Raw genomic sequence first — 23,150 nt, 5'->3', positions numbered from 1 at the left:
TACTTAAAAATAAATAGAATGCATATACTATTCGGTACTCTGCTGTTTCCCCACTGAGAATTTACTGAACAGTGTTATACACAGTGATGTAGAAAAATGTTCCTACTTCTTACCAACCACAACTTATTCCATTATATGGTTATAATGATAGGCATTGAGGAGATTTCTATATTTTTTTCTATTATAAACAATAGTCTATTTTTATTCCTTTTTTTTTTTTTAATACAAGCACTGGGTACAGTCAGAAGCACGGGAGGGTGAGAGAGTTCACCAGAGTCAGAGCGGGGAGCAGAGCAGAGCAGGCAGACTGACGAAGTACACTGCTGAGGGGAGCAGTGGGTGGCAGGAGAGGTCTGTGCGCCATGTGGGACCCTCGCCCAGCGGCCAGGGATTGAACCGGCGCTGCAGAGGCTGCGGGCAGCTTCGCAACCCAGCACTCAACCACTGCACCACCGGGGAGGCCCTCTATTTTTATTCTTATACTCACATTCTGATGGCACCTATCTTAAAATATTACTGCAAGAGGTCCTGTTGAGTCAAAGGCATAGACATTTTACATGCAAATGCATTGCTTGAGAGCTAGGCTACCTGCCCTCATGGGTTTAATGCAGCCAGAAGATAGACTGTGTTAACCAATCTGTGTGCCCCATGAAGCCTAACAAAGCAGACAGCCTGGGTGTCATCATACTCAACAATTAACATGACAGGTAGGCAGGAACAGAGTTTAATTCAATTTGTATTGCCATTTATTAATTTAGTAGTACAACAGTAGTAATTAAACAGTGTGCTAGGCCCTGGGGATACAGATAGCACTGAATGGCAATGTAGCAGACCCCTGTCCTCACCAAGCCAGCAATGCTGGTTCAGACCTCTCTAAATTGGCCAGGATAGTCAGAAGGAATAGTCTGAATGTTAGTGCCAAAGGTAAATCATTAAGAAATTACCAACATCAGATCACATATTCCATGTCTCTATAGTAGCTTTTCCCAAAGTGCACATCAGGAGATGGTTCATTTTCCTGGTCAGTACACTTGGAGAAAAGCTGCATATCCCAGAGTTAACTGCTGACACTTGCAGAGCACTTCAGTATGCTAGCCACTTTTATCTACCTGACATCCTAAAATCTTTTTGGACACAGAATCTTTTTTGCAGCAACGCTTCTCATGGGAGATGTTTTGGAAGCCAACACTGTGCTGAGAGGAGTATTACACCCTAATCACTCCCTTACTCTAACTCATGGGTATAAAGAAGGCTAAAAGGATGTGACAGAAATCTACATTTTGATATGGAAAACAATTACTAAGAAATACACGCAACACAATTTAAATGAAATGGTTAGTGGCAAAAAAAAAAACCCAAAAACACAACATTTAATCATATAGGTCAATTGGACAACTACTTCAATAGGGTCGACTTTATGCAAAGCAACCCAAGAATGATACATGCCAAGACCTTCTAGAAGTATCTGTTATTACACACTTGCTGCTGTGCCAGGATAAAAGATCTTGTTTAGCAAGGAAGGTGAGGGTACTGAGGTCTTTCTCATCTTACCAAAAAGAGGGTTCACTTGTGGTTCTCCTCTGACCCACTGATACAGCGGTATGACCCAAGGTGGCAGAAGCCACAGTTGTGGAGAATACAAAATGGCACCAGAGTCTGAGGGTTTGGCTCTCATGACTTGACATCACATCAGCATTCTGCTTCAGCTTGGTCCCCAAGTCCCCTCTGTGACTACTCCCAGAGCAAAGTACTGTCCTGCATATTGAGGGTCATTTCTTTCTCAGGCTGATATGGGTGCGTGGGGTCTTGCCATGAGCCTATCCTTCATCTAATCCTTACCTTCCTACAACCTGGGTTCCCACCTCAGAGAGGTACCTGCCAGCCTCCTCAGGAGCCATGTCAAACCACACACAGTCCTTTGCCTTCACTTCTACATTCAAGTGCTTACTAAGTTTTGCAGAGTCTAGCCTCCAAATCAATCCATCAATTTCTATCCCCACTGCTGTCATTCCATCCAGGACACCAGCCTTCTCATGTGAGTCACAACAACATTCTCTCTTGGGGGTTCCCTATTCTGCCCACCACCAATGTGGTCCCGGTGCAGCAGGGGCACCTTTGTAAATCACAGATCTGACATGCACTGCCCTCCTCAAAAGGCTACCATACTGTTCTTTGGGTAAGATGTGACCTCCCTATTGTTCACCGCAAATTCAACACTCCAATTTACCCCCACCCCACCACCAACCGCCTAGTATAACTAGGCTGAGCTTCTGTTAGTTCTTCAATGGTGTAGTATATCCTTCCCCTCAAGGGACATACTAACATACCACCTCTCCCCACCCCAAGAGCCTGTCTTTAAGACTTCTCACTCTTACTCAGTTTGTTTGTGCCACACTACTGTTTGTTGCCTGTGGCCTGACTCTGTGCTCCACGATTGCACTCTTATGACATCATACTGGAACTGTTTACTGAAGTGTCTTCCTTATTGGAAAGCAGCCAATGTGTCAAATTTCTTTCCTGCTGAATTCCCAGAATCCATCAAAGGGCCTGGCACAGAGTAAATGGCCAATAAACGCTTGCTGATTAACCTAAAAAGGATCAGCTTTTGCCCTCGGGGTGAGCATCAAACACCCTAGGCTTGCTACTCCAAGCACAGCCAGTAGCTTGCTCCAGGCCACCTGATCTCATCCTGTTTCCTTTGACTCTTAAATTGAGAATGTCCATTCTCTACTAGCTCTTCTTGGAACTTCAGTCTCTACCTACTTCAGATTTTTAGGATTTGGTTTCTTATTAACTGGTGGGTTAGTAAGTTCATTATTTATTGCCTCTTGCAAACCCCAGATGACTGCCACATGGATCTGATATCAGGTCCCAGACCTTTGCGTGAGCACAACTCTGGAAGTCAAAGCTCTTAGAAAACAAGCCAATGCACTTGTAGTGTTTGTTCCTTCCACACTGGGGAGGAAAGCACCCTTTTAGAAACCTCACCAAAGTGACCAAATGTCTATTCTTGGGCACATCCACAAGAACAGACTGTAGGCTTTTAGTTTTCTCTCATTATCACTAGGAATCTTGGTTTTTCTTGAGTCTAAGAGACTGGCGAAGTTTACCCTGAAACCTGTGAAGAAGGAGGGCCTGCACCAAACAGTGCACATACTGGGAAAGCCCACTGACATTGGTCTGCATTCCTGACCTGGTGTGAAGATTAGAACTTAGCTCTCTGGGTGAAGTGGCAGCAGATTGCCTAACCCCCCAACTCAATGATGCCCTCGTTTGGGGCAATAAAAGCAAAGCACAAGCTTGAAAAGCACATTGACCTAAGTAAGGCCTGAGCACACCATTGCCAGGAATGTAGGGAGGCAATAACAAGCCGTGCTTATGTAGCCACTGCCCCAGGGCTTGCTCTTGTGGTCAGGGAGGGGTGAGGAACTGTTAACAGGGACCTAGACCAAGCAGCCAGTCCCAGGCACTAGTCACGCCCAACGCCCACCAGTCTCTCTTGGTTGGTCCTACCCAGTCCAAACAGTCTCACAGGGCCATTTATGCCCCTCCCTCTGGAGGCGCTAAGTGGATTTTAAACCCTCACTCCTCACTTTTTCCTTTCCTCCTCCCCCATGTTCTTCACTTAATAGTGACCACCCAGGCACCAGGCTCTTGAACATTCTGGTCAGCTGCTGTTCCCTGAAGCATGAGTCACTGCATGACAGCGGACACTCTCTCCAGGCAAGGGGGCTTGTAAGGCCCGTCTCACCAAGAGTGCTGTTTTCCAACAGAAACCTTTCATTCCATAGGAAATGAGGTCACACACCCCAGCACATGGGCAACCGGTGAGAAAATCCTGGTGCCAAAAAGGGGGTGGATGTCAGAATAAGTGAGGGGGAAAGGACCCCAACACCCAGAAACCACTAGGGCAGAGAGAGTGGGATAAAAGAGGTTGTACACAACTTAAAAAATAACCTTTTTTTTTTTTTTAACCTGACTTCTTTTAAAACACAATGATTTTACCCAACCAAACTTTTGTAGGCTGGCTAGTTTACTTTCAGCACTTGGAGCCCATAATCCCGGGCCTAAAGGAGATCAACACATAAAACCGCCACAAAGGGGTAAAGCGGAGCAGGGAGTGGGGTGGTGGGGTGAGGCAGTCGTGCCCGCTCCACTCGGCTCCTAGCTCCAGGGCTTGGCTGCAGCCCGGCCTGACCTTCCAGGTTTCCCTGGCAGTAGATCAAAGCTCTGAAGCCACAAACACGGCTCAGAACTCTGAGGCCCGCGGCCAGCCCCCGGGTCCCTCCTCCCCTTCCACCCCTTCGGCCTCTCCCCTCCTCCCTAAGTCGGCTTATCCACGCCCTCCCCCAAGGTCCGCCCCCTCTGCTTCTCCACGCCCCCCAGTCCCTCCCACCACCAGAGGGGCTTGCCTTTGGGGGCGGGCTCCCCACCCGGCCTCCTCTGACCCTACCCGGCCAGCCGCGCCCCTCCCACCATCAGAAGGTATTTCTCGCCATAATTAAAGTCATTAAGCCTCCAAAGGCTCCTGTCGGCTGCGGGTTCTGAGCTTCTGAACGAAGATGATGCATTTTAAGTCCTACTTAAGATTATGCTGATCTATTTAGAAGACATGTAGCAGCGAGAATTCAGCGGTTAGGTTAGTGGTTAAAGCTGCCTAAGTTTAAACAGTGTTATTTATTTTGAAAATATGTAGCAGCTCCACTTAATTTCTCCTAATTAAAGGAACCGACAGGAGAGGCTGGAGTCCGAGGCCGTGTCATGGCGCCATTACACAGGTTGGTACCCTTTTCACAATCAGAAAATACTGGGTGTCAAGCGGAAATGCATTTCCCTAGATCTTAATCTTAAACATAGACATTTAGACCAGTTCCAAGGAACACAATGATTCTCTTTGTTTTAACACCTGATAAAAAGCATCAAAAACCTAGGAAGTCTGTCCACACCCTCCTTCCCATCACCACTGCTGGATGAAGGGATGTTATAGGGAAAAAAACGTCTGCAGTAGGGTATTTCATGAAATGGCTTTGCTTCGAAGAGAAACTTTTGGAAGAAACTTGTTAGTAACTGAGATCTTGGGTTGAGTTTCCAGAAGTTCCACACCAGGCCAAATCTTATAAAAGTCAGCAACTAGAAACTTCAAAAAGGACCACCCCCTTCTCAACATATGGCAACTAACACTTGTTTAACATAAACAAGTGTTAATTAGGTGGTGGAATGGGGCTTAAACAAGGAGCAACAGTGTCTGCAAAGGACGGAAGACCCCATGGCTTCCATTCCCAGATGAGAGTGGAAAGCAGGCTCTCAGGGCTGAGCTCACTGCTAGAGTCACCCAGCAGGGGCACCCTTTGGCTCCCTGGGGAGGCAACAGGGAAAATAGAAAAATTACCCCCAGATATGACAATTTCATCAAAGTGGAATGAAACTCAGGCAGCTGCATTTTTCTAAAGGTCCCCCAGTTAGTATTAAAATTCAGGTAGGATGGAAATCCAGTCACTGAGCCCAGACTTGCATGAAGCCTCTGGGATGACTGTCAAATGTACATTTTTGGGGCCCCTCTGTCCTGGCTCAGTAGGACTGGTGTGGGCGCTGATGCTAACCAGCACCACAAGCAATATGAGGCAAAGGAATTTGCTTTCAAATGGCAAGGAATCTGCACAACTTTGCAGGCAAGGTGGTAAAGATCCCCATTTTATTGCTGGTGGCTCAGAGGTTATTTATTTTTCTTTTTTTAAAAAAAGATTTTATTTATTTTTTTGCATAGAACTGGGGTGCAGGGAGGTGAGAGGTTTCCCCAGAGACACAGGTGGGGAACAGAAGAGGCAGATCCACTGAAATCCACGTTGAGCAGAGCAGCAGGTAACACAGGAGAGGTCTGCTGAGCCATGTGGGTCAGCTCCCTGGCTGGGGATAGAACTCAGGCCTCAGGGGTGACAGCGCTGAGCCTTAACCCCTAGGCCACCATGGAGGCCCCAAGAGGTTAATTTGTCCATGGTCACACAGTCACCAAATAGAGAGCTCACATTTAACTGCAGTCTTTCTCCATTAATCCCAGGCTACAGAAATATTCGTGTCATCATGGGGGTTTCTAAATTCAAGTCTAATAGTAACATAACCAAATCAATCTCTTCTTTCTCCAGAATCATAAGGTCTCTCTCAGGCCTGCTATTATTATCGGAGTGCATAATAATTTTTATGACACCCCCAACAAAGGTGGCCTTGAAGAAGAACACAGCCTGAAGGTGACCTGCGAAAGGGAAGGCCAACCTAGGTTCTTTTAGCACTGCCATGGGGAAAGGGCAGGGGGAAGAGATGTCCCTTCGCACAGCTTGGAGTGAAATTCTGGCTCACATTACCAGCTCTGACTGTGAGCAGATAAGACTAAAGCCTTTCGCTACTTCCATTTGGTCACCTTATAAGGGGAATGATACTATCAGGACAGACTTCACAGGCACTGGGAGATCAGAGACTGAGGAGCACTGAGCTGGAGGTAGAATTGGCCCCTGCAGTTTGACTTGCCCTGGTTCTTAGACACAGCCACAAGACCCTAAGAGGTTAGAGCAGAGAGGGTGGGCGGAGGTGTGCTTCTTAAACCCAATTCATCAAAACCTTGTTCCTCCCTTCTTAGAATTGCAAAATTCTTTTTCAGCCACACTATTTCGTTTCCAGAAACTCACTTATGCTATTCTAACTCAGACTGAAAGAAAGCCCTCATTAAAGAGAAAAATGTGCCTCAAGACAATAAACTTGTATTTCTTCTGGTGTCTGGTCTGAGTCCCTCACAATCAAAGGTCTCCAGGCCAGTAACTACCAAAGTATTGCCAGTCTCTAGTCAGGCACCTGGAACCCAATCAGCAGGCAGTAGTTGGCCCAGGGAGGGGATTCAGAAATGGTAGGGCCAAGGGCAATTGGCATAAGAGCAATTATCTCTCCCACATAGGTCAGGTTTTGAGAGTTTACACCAAAGGACCTTCTGGCTCCTTAGGCTTTGGCCTCTATTCCTTAGGGGTCCCAGGAACTTAAACATGGTTCTCTACTGCCTGTAGGATAGAGCAACAAAATGCAAGTCCAAAAGAGTCTTCTGTGGTGAGAGAATTATAAAGAATGAAAATTTGGAAAGGTGAGAAATCTCAAGGACACCATTTTCAAGTTTAATTTCCATTAATCTTCACAAAACACATGCTTTCTTGAACTAAACCGGAGTTAATTAAGTCACAGAACTTGCCAACTGCCCAACTAATATCCACTTCTCTACAACGCCATGATAGTTTTGGCCATTAGGAGTAATTCTGGTGACAGAGGTGTGAGGAGGGGATATTGCAGCATCTGAAGTCATGAGTTAGGCTACAGAATATAACTAAGTCACTCCTGCAAAGGGCATATTTTAGTGTTTACTTCAAAGAATAAGCTCTAGAATCCCATTTTTACAGACCAATGGGCTGAAGACTGTGTTGAACCTATAGTCTTATTTTTCCCAAATGCATTCCAATCCTCATGCTCAATAAACAGTTCTTATAGTGGTGATGATGATGGCAGGGGAAGAGAAGAGCTCACCCTTCTCAGGCCAACAATGGACACTAGCTAAGGAAAAAGATGCTCTCAGGTATCCCTACCAGGTGTCGGGCTTGCAGCTATAGTACTTCCTCCTCCTAAGTCCACTGTCCCAGTTGTGCTGGTCAGAGTGGGCTGAAAGCAGTGTGTGTGTGGGAGGGTGGTTGTGGCGGGGTGGGGGTGGGGAAGTCAGGGGTTGAGTTCCTGTCTGTTTTATGCAGAGTTTGCAATCTACAGAGTCAGAGAAAAAGCTAGACCAACAAGGGAAACAAGTGGACCAGGAGCTCAACTATATGGGACCACCTGGAAGGATGGTGGCCCACCTTTCAAGAATAGACTGAACTTGGATGGGAGTGACATGTTAATGACTGGTGTGGTCAGGAAGGGCTTCATGAAGACCAAGTTGCCTGATGAAGAGGAAGGGAAGGCTTTTAGGAGCTGGGCACACAAGGCTCTGGCTGAGGTGGCATACACTGCAGATATACCAACCACCACTATAACCGGGTGTTCCCTAGGAAAAGGGGAGGTTCCAGGTTCCATGCCCCACCCAAAGGAGTGTGGAGTTGAGCAGGGGGAAGAGCTGGAGGAGACTGGGGTAAGAAAGAAGCAGGATGGAGAGCAAGAAGGAGACCCGGAGGAGGCACACGGGGTAGAGAGACATGTGAAGATGCTGCACTTGCTTCTTGGTCCTGGATTGGTTAAAACAGATGTGGGTGAGAGTCCATGCGGAGGTTAACAATGGCAACTTTTATCTTGATTTTGATTTTGCTCTTTTCTTCCCAGAATTGTCTGACTGTTTCTGATCCTTTTCTATGGGTCCCTGCTGAAAGATGCTTTAGACTTGTGGCGGGCTTTTGGGCCTTGCTTTGGGCCAATCCTGTTTGGCTGGGCATTTACCCATGAGGGGATGGGTAACTTTGGGTGCTTGTTTTGGAAACTATATTCTTTGTCTTTTCTGTCTTGCACACTAATTATATTAAAGTTCCTTTCCATTAAAGGTCTTATATGTTTTGTTTTAATGTGGTGGATGGCAGAACCTATTTAAAGCAGGCAGATTTGGGAGTCCTGGGGTTGCCCTCTCCCTGTAACACCACGAAGGGGAGAGGTTTGCAAGAGGTGCCACTTGGTTGGATATTTGATTCTGCATTGGACTCCATTCATGAGGCTGTTATAAACATCGACCTCTATGCACTGCCTACCCCTTCTCTTGGTAGCAGTCAGCATGTTCCCCAGGTTAGTTTTTGGTACACAGCATCCAAGCAGGTTTACTAACATTTTTGAATTACTAAAATTTCTTTTTCTCTGGAAGGGGTTCCTTTAATCCCTATGGAAAGCTCAGTTTGGTGGCTAGGTGCTTCCAGGCAAAAGGCTTAGCTGTAAGTGACTTTTCCCAGGATTTATTAATTTAGATAATTTTACTGAACATCTATCCTGATCCAAAAAGATCTAGTCTTTAAAAAGTCTAATCCCTCTCCACATGGAGCTCCAGTCACACTACAGATTCTGCCCAAACAGCAGTAAACACTCCTTGAATAAAGGGAGTAAGGGAAGAAAGGTGCCTGCTGACATGATCCATGTGTCTCCACTTTACGTCAGACCTCAGCTTGTCATCTTGTGAACAGCACACCTCAACAATGCAAGCATGCTGCCTCTGAACCCTCACTCAGCAGATATTAAAGTAACTACTCAATATGAACCTTCATATCCAATAACAAATGTATGGGTAATTATAGTTTCAATATGGAAGATTAATTTTAAAGTATAGTTTGATAGTCTTTAACAGTGCAAAAAATTGAAACAACAGCAATAACAATTAATGACTTAAAAGTCATTATAATGGAGACAACTGAGCCACAGAAAGGTGGAGTTGGGCCAGATCACTTCCTTTGGTCAATAATAGGTCGATGACTGTGTCATTAAGAAAAGGACTTCTTGCAAAGGAACAGTTTAATCCCAGGAAAAGGAAAGAGTAAAAAGGTTACATTAAGGGAATCAGGGATAATCTCTATCAATTACCCAGAGCCTTTCCTGTTGGGGAAGTCTCAAAAGAAGAACAGGAAAAGAGCTGGGTCATGATCCAGGTGCTTATGTTTTGTTTTATGATCCAGGGGTTTGGCAGTCTGGCTTGTGGGTAAGTGGAGAGAGCTAAAACTACAAGTGCTATATAACAACCCCCCCCCCCACCACCAAATAAGCAGATAATTGCAGAGTATGCCAACACTGACTCAAGAGACATCCAACATTCTGGCAGATCTGGGGAACTGGCTGGTTGAACAAATCAAAATGCATAGACTCCAGGTGGCTGGGATATTTGGAAGGACTGGCAAACCAAATTCAGAAGAGACTGAGCCTATTTCTCTGGTCTGGGAGCCAACGCGGCCTTCCTGATGAGCCCTGGCTGTCCTTGTGCAGAGTGACAAGGGAGGTCTCTTAGGCAACAGGGACCTGGCCTATGGTCCACCTGAATTAAGTGTCTCTCAGTCCTGGAATGGGATTAAAGAGCACCTAGTCGCATGTCCTAGGTTTCAAAGGATGCAGTGACTTCCTGAGGTCAGAGTATGCTGGCAGCAGGGAAGGGCATTCAACTCAGCGCTGACTGCATCCTGTCAACCCTGCCCCCACTTCTTCACAGTCCATTAAGTTCTGTCATGTCTACATTTTGGTTTTTATGGAAAATCAAAACTTAGGAGAATCCAACGTTAGTTTTCCAAAAATAACTGGCATATAATACTAACTGGTGCCTACTAGGTAAAAGCATAAATATTTTGTGTATTATTTCAAGCAATCTTGACTTGAACAATTCTATACCAGGAATTTGAAGTCAAGCTTTTAAGTAAAGAATTTTCCAAAAACCAACTGGTGAACAAAAGAAAATTGACTATAATGGAGTTGCTAGCATTATAGTTAGTTTAGAAAAGAGGAGACTTGAAGTGTAACTCATGAGCATTCCAAATGTGCCAACTGAGATCATTATTTAAAAAAAAATGCTAAACTGAGTACTTCTGTAACAACAAAAGAAGCCCTCTAATTTTCCCCCATATACCGAGTTTGCATCTCTGGGATTAGGACATTTGCATAACTCAAATTTATAAAACACAGAGTGTACTGAAGCCAGAGCTTTTTAACAGAGTGCCCCACCCCTGCTATCCTGCTGGTCAGACTATCACACATATAGCCCTATTTTCATGATATCATGGAGATACTGCTATACCAAGATACAATGATAGGTAGAGACCAACCAAAGTTCAGAAATACTGGATTCCAAGCCCCACAGTCCTACTTCAGTTTTAGCCTCAGGAGAAAGTGTGCCCAGGATCAGGGCCTAACAGCCAAGAGAAGGTTAGGTTTGGGGGTCACGTTAACAGCTAACAGATGAAGTTATAGATTAACTCATCACTGGCATTAGTTAGTTAATGTACAATTTGTAGGTAACTTCAATAGTTCTGGCACAAGTTCAGAGTAAAAAAAAAAGCAGTGTTCCAATTTCTTAAAATTTAAAAAGTAGTAAAAAGGAAACTACTTACACAACCAACATGGATGAATCTCTAAATAATTATGCTGAGTGAAAGAAGCCAGATTAAGGAATATGTATGTTTTAATTCACATAAAACTCTGTACTGGTTGTTAGGGAGCTGGAGAAGAACAGAGTGGATAGATGAGGGACTTCAAAGAGTCATGAAGGAACTTGGATATGTTCATTATCTTGATTGTGGTGGCGGTGTAGGCCAAAACTTACTAAATTACACACTTTAAATATGTGCAGTTTATTGTGTGTCCATTATGCTTCAATAGTTTTTTTAATGGGTAGGGAGCGAATCCACAAATAATCTTTTCCCATTATTGCCTTTCTTGGTAAAAAGCAAAGCTTATGACACAAGTAACTCCATCATATGAATGCTGTTGATTTTAGTTAACACAGTAAAAGTCCAAAGCCAGTTTTAAAAAATCTGGACCGAGCAAAATAATCTAATATCTAAGACTGTCTCAGTAGTCTAAAACAAATCTACTCTCCATGAATCTGGATGAATGGGAAAGTTAGACTGGAGGTTTAATGGACTCTGGAAGGAGGCAGATTCCAGGTCAATGTCGATCAGAGAATATTACATCAGAATAAGGATGACAGGGATGTGGGGGAGGTGTCTGTACTTGGTACTGCTCCTCAGTCAGGGGAGCCCAGTGGCCTGAAGGGATTATTTTTATTCCTCATTCTATCATTTATTAAATAGATGCCCTTGGGCAAGTCACTTCATATCTGATCCTCAGTTTCCTCATGTGTAGAACTGGGACAGTGAAAGAACTTTATATGGTTGTTGAGGGGATCAAACAGTTCATGGGTATAAAGTGCTTGGCATAGTTGGCTCATAGTCACCACTAATTAATGGCCGTTATGATTACTACACATTGATCTAGTCTTAAATGAGTAATGGCACTAAGAAGTGTTGATTACCGCAAATCATAATGCTGCTTTGAGAAAGAGCACACCTAGTTGTGAACAAGGTATATCAAGGTCTTCAGTTAATTGCTTTAGCTTAAAGTCACAAATATGAGTGGCACTGTTTTCTCCTAAACTACCTTCAGTTTTCATTTGAAGCAGAAATGAAACAATCTCTTCCATAATTAGATGGGTCTGCAGAATTTAAATTGCTCCATTGTGATCTTCAACTCCTCCTGGCTCAACTGGGTGTTACACAATTGACCCAAAGAATCAAGTGGCTCCTGCCAAGTGTTACAAGAAATTCACACCTGGTGGGGCAGGTTGGAAAAAAAAAAAAAAAAAAGGCCATTAATGCTTTGTAGTGGTTTTCTATCAAGAAGTGGAATTTATTTCTCCACCCTTTGAAGCTAGGCGTGGTCATGTGACTTGCTTTGGCCAATGGTATGTTAACAAATGTGATGCATGCAGAATCTTAAAAAGTGCCTGTGCATTGGGTTTGCCCTCTTTTGCTGCTGGGAACTCAGACCATCCTATGAATAAGACTGGACGAGCTTCCTGGATGATTAAAGACTTCATGTTGATAAGACATAGCTGGTCCAGGTAAGGTCCCCAAAAACCCTCAGCAGACCAGAGAACAAATGAAAATAATTGCTGCTTTGAAGGCACTAAGTTCAGAATAGTTTGTTATCTGTAGCAAAAGCTAACTAATACTCCTGTGCTAGCTGAATGCACAATCAAGTCATGCTAATTCACCTGGGTGTCCTCCACACTCTTCTACAACCCTATTTACATTGCCTTGTGTTCCTGAGACTGCTTCTTCTTTCTTGTTACCTTCAGGTTCCTTTTGCTAACTCTTACATGGTCCCACTCACAAACTCCCTCCTAATGATTTCCAACTTTTATTACCAGTCCAGACCCTTTACTTCCATTCCAGGGCTCCAATTCAACATGACCAAGCTCAAAGTCACCAAGTTTCTCTCATATCTATAGTGCCTATCTCCGATTAAAGCACGCGTAATTGTGTAAATCTAGAAACCCTAGTCGTTCCCCTCCCTCTCCACATTTAGTTTGTTTAACTCTACTTTTTTTTTTTTTAAAGATTTATTTATTTATACAAGAACCGGGGTACAGGCCAGATGTACGGGAGGGTGAGAGGATTCATCAGAGACAGAGTGGGGAACAGAACAGGCAGACTGACTGAAATACATTGCTGAGGGGAGCAGCAGGTGAGACAGGAGAGGACTGCCATGCCATGTGGGTTGCTCCGTGGCCAGTGGGGATCGAACCAGCACTGTAGAGGCTGCGGACGGCTTCACAGAGCTGTGCTCAACTACCTGCGCCACCAGGGAGGCCCTTAATTTTACTTCTATAATAGATCATTCAAGTAGGCTTTCTCTTGCATTCTGCTACAGGGAAACCAAGAGCTTTCCTGTCTCCAGGAAAATTAGTTTACATACATGATGGCCAGAGTTTTCTTCTCATGGTTTTGAGATTCAAATTCCAACTCCTAATGTTCTAGACTCATAATACTTTGGACTAAGTCTATCTGGCCTACTTCTTGAACTATCTGCCTCCAAGTACCAATGCTCCAACCACACAGTCACCCAATTTCTGAAAAAATTTAAGATACATTAACAACTTCTTGTTTAGGGTATTTCTTTTGGTGCAATCACTTTCCTAGACCCTTCTCTACCTCTCAAAGCCCTTCTCATGCACAAGAACCCACGTAAGAGCCTCCTTTCTCTGCAAAACCTTGTCCATTTTTTCCAGGACCACCTTTATACCACTGTAGTCTCTGTGTGAGTTCCCCTTACAAATCTTTCCTTCACTCACCACGGCTAATGGTATGAATGTTAAGTTTCCTGTTTTCATGTATTGTAGTCTGAGGATGGCCATGTGTCCTGTTCCAAGCATAGCTAGGACGGCCCTGCTTGATGCCTGTTTCTCCACATAATAATGTGACATTTCCTCCCATTCTCTAAAGTCCCAGCTTGGATGACAAATGATATAGTCACTCTACAAAGAGTAGTTGGCACAAATCAGAGACATTAAAGAACTCTACTAATTCAACCAATCTCTGCTTCTTCTTCAAGCATATTCTTTGACAGACAATATGCTTTGACAGTCTATGCTCACACTCAATTGATTCAACTTTCCACATGCTAGCTCCCTGCATTTCTTTAGCAGTTTAAAAATCATTCAGTGGCGGTCACAAACTCAACTGTCCAAAGGGACCAGGCATAAAGACTGATGGCAATGCATATGCTGCTGTAGTGTGAAGAAAGCAGCTGAGTAGTAGGGAACTGTGGCCCATTGGGCAGGACAGGCCTGTCTGAAGAAGGCAGCTCCCATATAGCTCAGGATACCCTTACTAGGAAGAATGGGGCACCAGCACTGCTACACCTTTTAATTTTTTCAAGGACAGGTAGAAATATGGACCTTTATATTAAATCTTTCAACTGCGGCTGTGCAGGAGGGGAAGATGGGATCAGAGAAGTTCCCTGCTTTGCTCTGGGGAAACTAAACTGAGAGATCCAGGTAGGCACTGACCTCAAGAGGATCCTGTGAAGTGGGGTGAAATCAGATTACCTCATGATCACCAGGGACCCATGCTGACCTAATATGACAGAAGAGACACAGAAGAAATTCAACTTAGGAAATTCAACAAAAGGGTGAGTGTGGGAAGAGGTGCCCAGGGTGGAAACGGTGTTTCATCCCCACACCTGCAGAGGGCAAAGCTGATTGCTGTGGATCTAGTTGTGGGAGACATAGGCAAGAGTGCTATGGTGAGCCAGCCAGCCAGGACCCCCAGTGAAGACAAAGCTCACAAAGGCATGACCCCCACCATCTACTTCAGGGGGTGAATGATATGGGGACAGAGAGGATACAGTCAAGCCATGTTGGAACATCCTGGGGCTACACTGAAGGCCCAGACCACAAACTACAGAGAGGCAGGTCTGTGGCCCAGAGAAGCAGGCTAGCAGGTGTGACACAGGCTTGAATTAAGTTCACACACAGCAGTCACCAGGAACTGAGCCCTCCAGGACCCTGGCCCATTCACTGAAGACCCATCTACAGATTAGTTCTCCCTGGCATATAGCACTATCTACTGAAAAAGTAGAAACTCTGCACATTTACTATACAGAACAAATACTACACAGAACAAATCTCTAGAACCCAACTGCAGAGTCATGGAATACCTTTTCTTCCAATCAGATACAGAATTCAAAATTGTCACGATAAAGAAATTCAATGAAATAGAAAACAAAGAAAAGCTGATCAAAGATATGCAAGAAAATTCAGAAAAATAAATGTCCTGCAAAATGAAACTAAAGTTTTAAATAACAAAATAATGGAGATCTAGGATGTAAAAATATCAGTAAGAAATATAAAATTCTGCAGAAAGGTATGAAAGTAGAATAGAGCACATGGAAGATCAAATCATTGACCTTGAATTCAGGTGGAAGAAGAAAGGGACGTTTAAAAAATGAGGAAATACTTCAAGAATTATCTGCCTCCATGAGGACCAACAATATAAGTATAATGGGTATTCCAGGAAAGCAAGAGAGAGAGAAGATAACTGAAAATTTCTTAAAGAAGTAGTAGAGGAAAACTTCTCAAACCTGGAGAAGGAACTAAATACACTCATCCATGAAGCTAAAAGAACACTATGTTATAGAAACAGAAAGAAACCTATACCAAAACACATAGTAATTAAACTTCTAAGAATTCAAGACAAAGAAAGAATATTGAAGCTGGTTAGTGATAAGTAGATAATCTTGATCAGGCTTACATTTACCTTTTCTAATGGAAAAACTCTATGGACAATGATGCGATAAAACCACTTAAAGACAAAATAAAATGATGCGATCAAACCACTTAAAGACAAAAACTGCCAGTCATGATTATTCTATCCTGTGAGGATCTCCTTAAGAGAAGGGAGAAATAGGGGCCTCCCTGGTGGTGCAAGGGGTTAAGATGCAACCTATGAAGCTAACTGCAGCCACTGCAGCACAAGTTCAAGCTCCCACGGCCAGGGAGCAACCCACATGGTGCAGCAGACCTCTTCTGTCTTGCCTGCTGCTCTCCTCAGCAGTGTATTTCAGTCAATCTGCCTGATCTGTTCCCCACTCTGTCTGTGGTGAATCCTCTCACCCCCCACACCTCTGGCTTGTACCCCTGTTCTTGTATGCATAAATAAATCTTAAAAAATAAAAAAGGAGGAAAAAATAAAGGCGTTCTCAGGCAAACAGAAATGACGGAGTTTGCAAACACTAGACCTCCTCCCTCCAATAATGGTGAAAGGAGCTCTTTTATTTAAATCCAAGTGAAGATTACCCACAAAGAACTCAGCAAGAAAATAGAACCCCCATCAAAGTTTCAATGGCATTCTTCAAAGAAACAACAAATATTACTGAAATTTATATGGAACTTCAAAAGACATAAAATAGCCAAAGCAATTCTGATAAAAAAACAGGAACGGTGGTATCATATGTTGAGGCCTCAAACTATACTATAAAGCTACAATGATCAACAGTATGGTACCAGAGCAAATACACACAGATCAATGAAACAGATTTAAAAGCCCAGAAATAAACCCACAACTATATGGACAGCTTATCTACAGCAACGGTGTCAAGGATATACACTGAAGCAAGAAAAGCCCCTTCAATAAATGAAGTTGGGACAACCAGTCATACGTGAAAAAGTGAAATGAGACCATCACCTCACACCATACACAAAAATCAACTCAAAATGAATAAAAAACTTATATGTGTAAGACCTGAAACGATACATGGAAGAAAACACAGGCAAAACACTCACAACATAGGCCTCAGAGATGTCTGTGGATTTTTTTCCAATGGCAGGAAAATAAAAGAAAATATACACAAGTGGCACTATAGCCAACTAAAAAGCTTCTGTACAGTTTAAGAAACCATCAACTAAAACCAAAAGACATCCCACTGATTAGAAGAAAATTATTTGTATACCATGTATCCAACAATGGGATAATATCCAAGATCTACAAAGAACTCTTATAACTTTACAAAAAGAAAACACCCCCCCCCCAAAAAAAAGGTAGTAGAGTTAAATAGGCATTTTTCCAAAGAAATACAGATGATGAAAATATATTCATCATCACTTATGGTCAGTGAAATGCAAATTAAAATCACAATGAGATACCATCTCATACCTGTGAGAATGGTCCATATCAAAAAGAACAGAAACAACAAGTACTGGTGAGGATGTAGGGGAAAAGTAATATTCTTACACTGTTTGAGTGAACGTAGCCTGGTTGAATCCTTAGAAAACAGTATGGAGGTTTTCTTAAAATATTAAAGATGGATTTGCTGACAGACCTAGAGCAGTTACTGTTTGCTGCCAGGGTTTCCACTTAAGATGCAAGAAGTTAAGTGTCCTTGTACTTTCTGTTTGATTTTGGCAGCCAAGACTGAATGGGGGAATACAGGTGAAAAACAAGGGGGGAAAAAAAAAGAATCTACCATATAACCCAGCAATTTTACTCCTAGGTAAATTTATACAAAGATTAAAAAAACATGCACGCCTATGTTAAGTGTAGTACTATTTACAATAGTTAAGTTATGGAAAAACCTAACCACCCAAATTTAGAGGGGACCAGGAAGTATATGATATGATCTATACATACACATACACAATGGAATACTACTCAGCTAACAAAAAGGTTAAACTCTTGCCATTTATAACAACATGGACAGGACTGGGAGGACTATGCTAAGAGAAAGTCAGATGGAGAAAGACAAATACCTGATGGTGTTGCTTATATGTGCAATATACAGAGAAACCAAACAATGGATCAGATATAAACAAACTAAAAACAAACCCTAGAATACTGATTTCAGAACGGAGGCTACCAGAGGGAGAGAGATAGGGGGAGGCAGGAAAACAAAGTGGGGAGGGACACAATGGACTATGGGATGGACTGTGGGTGCTTTCACAGTGGGTACGGTAACACAAACAATGATGTAAACTAATGTTACAATGAAAAAAATTTTCTTTAAATCTTCCAATTGAAATGCTGATTCTTAAGACACTATGCAGGTGTACTCCAAGTAGCTAATGTCTCACATCTTAGGCTTTCAGCAAATACACAAATCTGCCTGCTGGAGGAACAGAAATAAATGACTACGTTCCAGAGGTTGGTTGAGAACATATACTACTTGCCAGCTCTTCCCCAAAGACCATTTGTGGGGGCAAAGTGATACTGTCTCAGTTTATCTAGAATATGGGGACCAGAAAATCTTTCTTTTTAAGCAAGTGCTTCCTTTCCCATTTCAAGTCTCTTGGAGGAAAACATGTTACAGAGGTAACTTTACTGCATCACTAGTCAGAACACTTAGTATACCATGGGGAACTTTACATGGGAAATTTATTCAGCTGACGTGACAATGATCTGAGATATAGCAACCCTACTTTGTTCAGAGTGCTTCAATTTTTTTTTTAAGGTTTATCTATTTATGCATACAAGAGCTGGGGTACAGGCCAGAGAGGCAGGGGAATGAGAGAATTCACCAGAGACAGAGTGGGGAACAGAACAAAGGCAGAGTGACTGAAATACACTGCTGAGGGGAGCAGCGGGCATGACAGGAGAGGTCTGCTACACCATGTGGGTTGCTCCCTAGCCAGCTGGGGATCTAACTCATGCTCCAGAGGCTGTGGATTGCTTCATAGTGTGGTGCTTAACCCTTTGTACCACCAGGGAGGCCCAAAAGTGCTTCAATTCAAGCCAGATCTCACTTAGTTGGGGAAAGTTCTTTAAATTTACAGAATATGAAAAATGTCACTTGACACCCTGATTAATCAATAATCACTCTTAAATACTAAGAGGTCACTCAGATATTAAGGAATAAATACAATTTTACTTCCATTGCCTGTAACACAAAATGTACAAAAATTCCTAAATTCAAGCTCTATCAAGTCTCAATAAATTAACTCTTAAATTTAAGTTCATTAAACTAATCTTTATTTTTTTTTCCTCCTCCCCGCTGAGAATCCCAACTACCCCATCTTAACCCATGCAACAACTACCCACCCAGCACCTTGGGATCCAGTCATTAAACTAATCTTCCCTGAACAAGTGGAAGGATGGCCTCACACAGGCTTTTCCTTCTATAATTAGTTATAGCAAGGTATAGCAGTGTTAGCAAGACTTTACTTAGCAGAACAAACAACGGAAGTAGGTTCTAGTATAACTTTTTATTTGCTCAAGCTCCTACCCATTGCCCTAGCAAAGACTTATTTTCTCATTCATTTTTTTCTTAAAGTTCCCTAAGCTATTATAACCTGCCTCTTACATTTTCATTTTCTTTCAAGGTGACCAAATACCACTTCATCTTCCCAAATGCATCTACCATGGACTGAGAGGGCATTTCCTTTGGTTTAGTCTCTAGATTTTCAAGCGAACATGAGGTCAACGCACTGGGAAGCTCTGCATAAACTGTGACAATAACCTTTGCCAGTACTGGAGACATTTAGTAATGATCAATTGACCTCTTGCAACATTAGTTTGTAATATAAGAAACAACCTTCATCGCCCAAGCCACTATTGTGATCCGTTTCCCCCTCTCCTCCCCTTCTTAAAGTCACTATAAGAGAGAAAGAAGACTGGAAGGCAAAGCCCAATTTTGATTAAACTTCAGATTTGTTAGACTATAATTTTTAAAACAAGTCCAAATGAAAACTTTAAAGCAATTATTAGCATAAAAGTTTTACATATACATCCTTTCCATATCACAAGCATATTATATAACTTCCAGAGGGTTTAAAGGTAATTGACACAGAATAGTCAAGTAGATAATATTTAACAAGATACTTAAAATAAGCCATTAACTTTCTGCAAGACTTGAGTGTCCTCGTTTTGCCTAGGCAGATAGGATTTGCAGCATAGTAAAGTGCCATTTGATGATTAGAAAATGACAGGAGTAAGAGAAAACAACAGAGGACATCTTCAACATAGCAGATGTGCAGAAGAACTGATGATGGAGTTGGCAGATGCACAAGAGGCAGGCAAACTCTGATGTGGTGATAAAGGATGTGTGGGAATGCCTCCTCTTCTGGAAACCTTGACTCTAGACTCAGCTTAAGACAGACTATGCAGAGAATTCCCACACACTCTCTTATACCTGTACATCACAAGCTGTGGTTAGCTTGCTGTGTTTGTCCTTGCTTGTTGTTTCTGCAACCCCTCTACTGACTGTGAGCCCCACCAGGGCAGGGAACTTGTCTGAGTCACTTCTGTATCATCAGCATTATTGTCTGGCATATAGGAGCTACTAAATGAGTGTACACATGAATTCCAAAGAGGTCTCCTGCACTGAGCTAGAACAGGGTACCGCTTATACTAGCTCACTGTATCTTTTCAGTGTAGCAGGGAGGCCGGGCATCTCTGCTTCCTGTCAAATGAGGGAGTTGCTGTAAAACTGTTGAGCTATGAGCTCTTTGAGCCTGTATCCCCACTGTGGCTTCTTTGCGGTGCTGTTGCTGAACTGCCCTCAGTTCAGGAATCCAAAATATATCAGGACTCATGTCACCCAAGCCTATCTTACATCTCAAGCAGCCAGAGGACTAGTTCTACTGGAGAAAACCACTGCGGGTATGAAGGGCATAAATAACTTGAGATGACTGACATCAAAGATGCCACTATTATTAATTTCCTTGTTGAGAAAAAAGCATTTTAGTACAGGAGGGAGAGGAGACAACCTAAACGTAAGAAAAAAATGGTGGCAATTAGAGTGACATTTCTCTGCTCTTTAGGGGGCAAAATTTTGGCTAGGAACCTGCTACTATTGTCACAACAGCATGTGGGATGTCTGCATGACTTTATGGCAACATGGAAATGACAAGGCAGAAGGAAAAATACAGGGGAAGATATTTAGGGAACAATAATAAGACTATAAAGACTTTTACACTGTTTTTTTTCCTGAGCATGAAGATATTTTTAACATTAACAATGCTAGGCTGTCCAGGAAATGGCTATCACCAACATTCTATGATGCCCATGGTTGCTTATGACAGAATGGTGCCTGCTCTAACCCAGAATGGTGCCTTCTTTCTCCAGGCCCACCTCATACAATTCCTCATGCCCATGTGGCAAAGCAGTATGCCATAAATCCAATACTGCTCAGTTTACTCTATCATCACACTTACAGCACTACACAAGCAATCTAGAAACCTGTGACAGAATTTGGTCTTGACATTTTGAGTCCTTTTCCCAAAGTAATGTCATTATAAGTTTGGTAGGCAATGATCCAAGCTGTTCATTAGGTGATAGTGCAAGTTGACATGCAAATTATCAGGCTCTCCCCACCCTTCAGTTTGATATAGCTTTAAATTAGCTATAACTCATCAAAGATTTTCTGTAACAAAGAGAAAAGTTGCCAGTTAAGCATAATGGTAAGGGCATAACGGTAAGGTTTACTTTTGTTTTACCTTTTTTAAAGGATTCACAAGGCATCTAAAAACTCAGTTTTCTTTTTATGCCTGGATCTAACTGTTTCCCTGTAACTTTAAGCAGGTTCTATGAGTCCCACTGAAAATTAAACCAATGACAAAAAGCTGGAACAGGGACAGTTACTAGCACTGAAGAGATACTCGTCATTGTTGTCGTCATTTTACCAAGCAGCAGACAAACAGATTGGGTCATTTTTCTCCAACAAGCTGCAGCAGCCTAACCACAAGCATAGATCTGAAAAAAGAAACATTTTGGGATTCTCTGAAACCTAACTTTAGACAGTATGAGCAAGCTGAGGACTTCCGGGAAATAAATGCAGAGGACATATCCATCCAGCATGTGACCACCAGGAATGGGTGGCTCTCTGGCAGCAATGGGCTTCTCACCAATATGGGGGAGAGAGGAGTAAGGCTGTTGGGTTAGGAATCTGTCACATATGCAGACGTGGAATGACTACCGTCTATAGGTTCAGCTTATAATTCAAAGGATAGTATGCAAAGAGGAGCTGCAGTTGTATAGAAAGAACAGGTCAGGAGTAAACATGTATGGCAGCTGCAGATTTGTCTCTGCCCCTCACTGAGCTGTGACTATTAAAAGTCTCTAGTTGGACAGAGCCAGCCCAGAGTTCAGTTTGAAGCAGCAGTTAGGTGAAGATGAAATAAGGAGCAAACACAAGCATTTTTCCTACATTTGACTCAGAAGAGTATAATTTTCCCTTGCAAATTTTTGAAGTCATTTAAGCACAAGCATCCTCTACTTTAGTGAACTTAATGACAAATAACAGTCCTAGACATTGCATAAAAATAGACACACAAAATTCTCATGCACTCATGCTACACTTAACCAACATGAAGGATAATAGGCAAGTTAAAGAACAACTACCCAAAGAGGCCAAAAAGGCACATCATTGTATTCATGTTGGTTCTCTAGAAATGTCTAAAATTGGTTCTATAATTAACCAACAGCCCAATACTTTGGGTGAAGAGAATTCTGCTCATTTGCTTTTTATGGACCAAAGAGAAATTAAAATGAGCGAGATCATCCGTTCTAAGCCTCTGAGAGTACCTGGAGGAGTCGAAGAGGTATTCACAACAAAACAAAACGAAACTGGTGCATGCAGTTTCTCCACATATGCAATGCTTCTGGATATTCTCAAAACTAAAAGGTGATAAATTTGAAAGAGCTCATAGCCCCTCTGCTTCACAGCGTGGATCAAACAGGCAAAGAATCACATGGAAGAGACAAAAGGGTCCTGCTTCCTAGTTCCAGTTCAACCTCAGCCTTCACACCTCAGAGCTGTCATTTTCCTAACTGCTTTGTATGTTGTTCACCTTCTGTTCTCCTTTAGGATTTAAGAAACTTCACTTACAGTATAAGAATGGATTTGAGTGTCTCATGGGGTAGGGGCAGCAGATGATCCAACTTGGCCAACAACTTCAGAAGACAGGCCAGTGCGGGTGACCCAGCCTCTATGGCCCAGATCAAGCTCTTTGTTTTAGGTTAGGTTGGTGGCAGGGTCCTCGGGCTGTGGTGGGCCCACGTTGTCAGCTTGTTGCTTCTTTCCCAAAAGAGGATCTTGTTACAAAGAGAAGTTGGAAATTTCTTTGCACACAAGCAGAGACATGGCGGCCCTGCAAAGGCCCCAGGGTAAGGATTAAAGAAAAACAAAATAGA

General features: G+C 42.8%; 1 protein-coding gene and 1 non-coding gene across 5 annotated transcripts in view; one reads left to right on the top strand and one right to left on the bottom strand.

Annotated features, from left to right (window-relative positions):
* The window catches only part of ZNRF3 (zinc and ring finger 3), a 150,293-nt gene that overhangs the window by 19,676 nt on the left and 107,467 nt on the right, over positions 1 to 23,150 (bottom strand). The gene's annotated exons all lie outside the window — the stretch shown is intronic.
* Positions 17,329 to 17,458, top strand: LOC119245412 (small nucleolar RNA SNORA31). Its single transcript, XR_005125342.1, has one exon. It is a non-coding gene; the product is annotated as a small nucleolar RNA SNORA31 (small nucleolar RNA).

Source organism: Talpa occidentalis, unplaced genomic scaffold, assembly GCF_014898055.3.
Source record: "Talpa occidentalis isolate TD23 unplaced genomic scaffold, MPIMG_talOcc4v2.1 talOcc4.14, whole genome shotgun sequence".
Lineage (NCBI taxonomy): Eukaryota > Metazoa > Chordata > Mammalia > Eulipotyphla > Talpidae > Talpa > Talpa occidentalis.
This window is presented reverse-complemented; position numbering and strand designations above follow the sequence as displayed.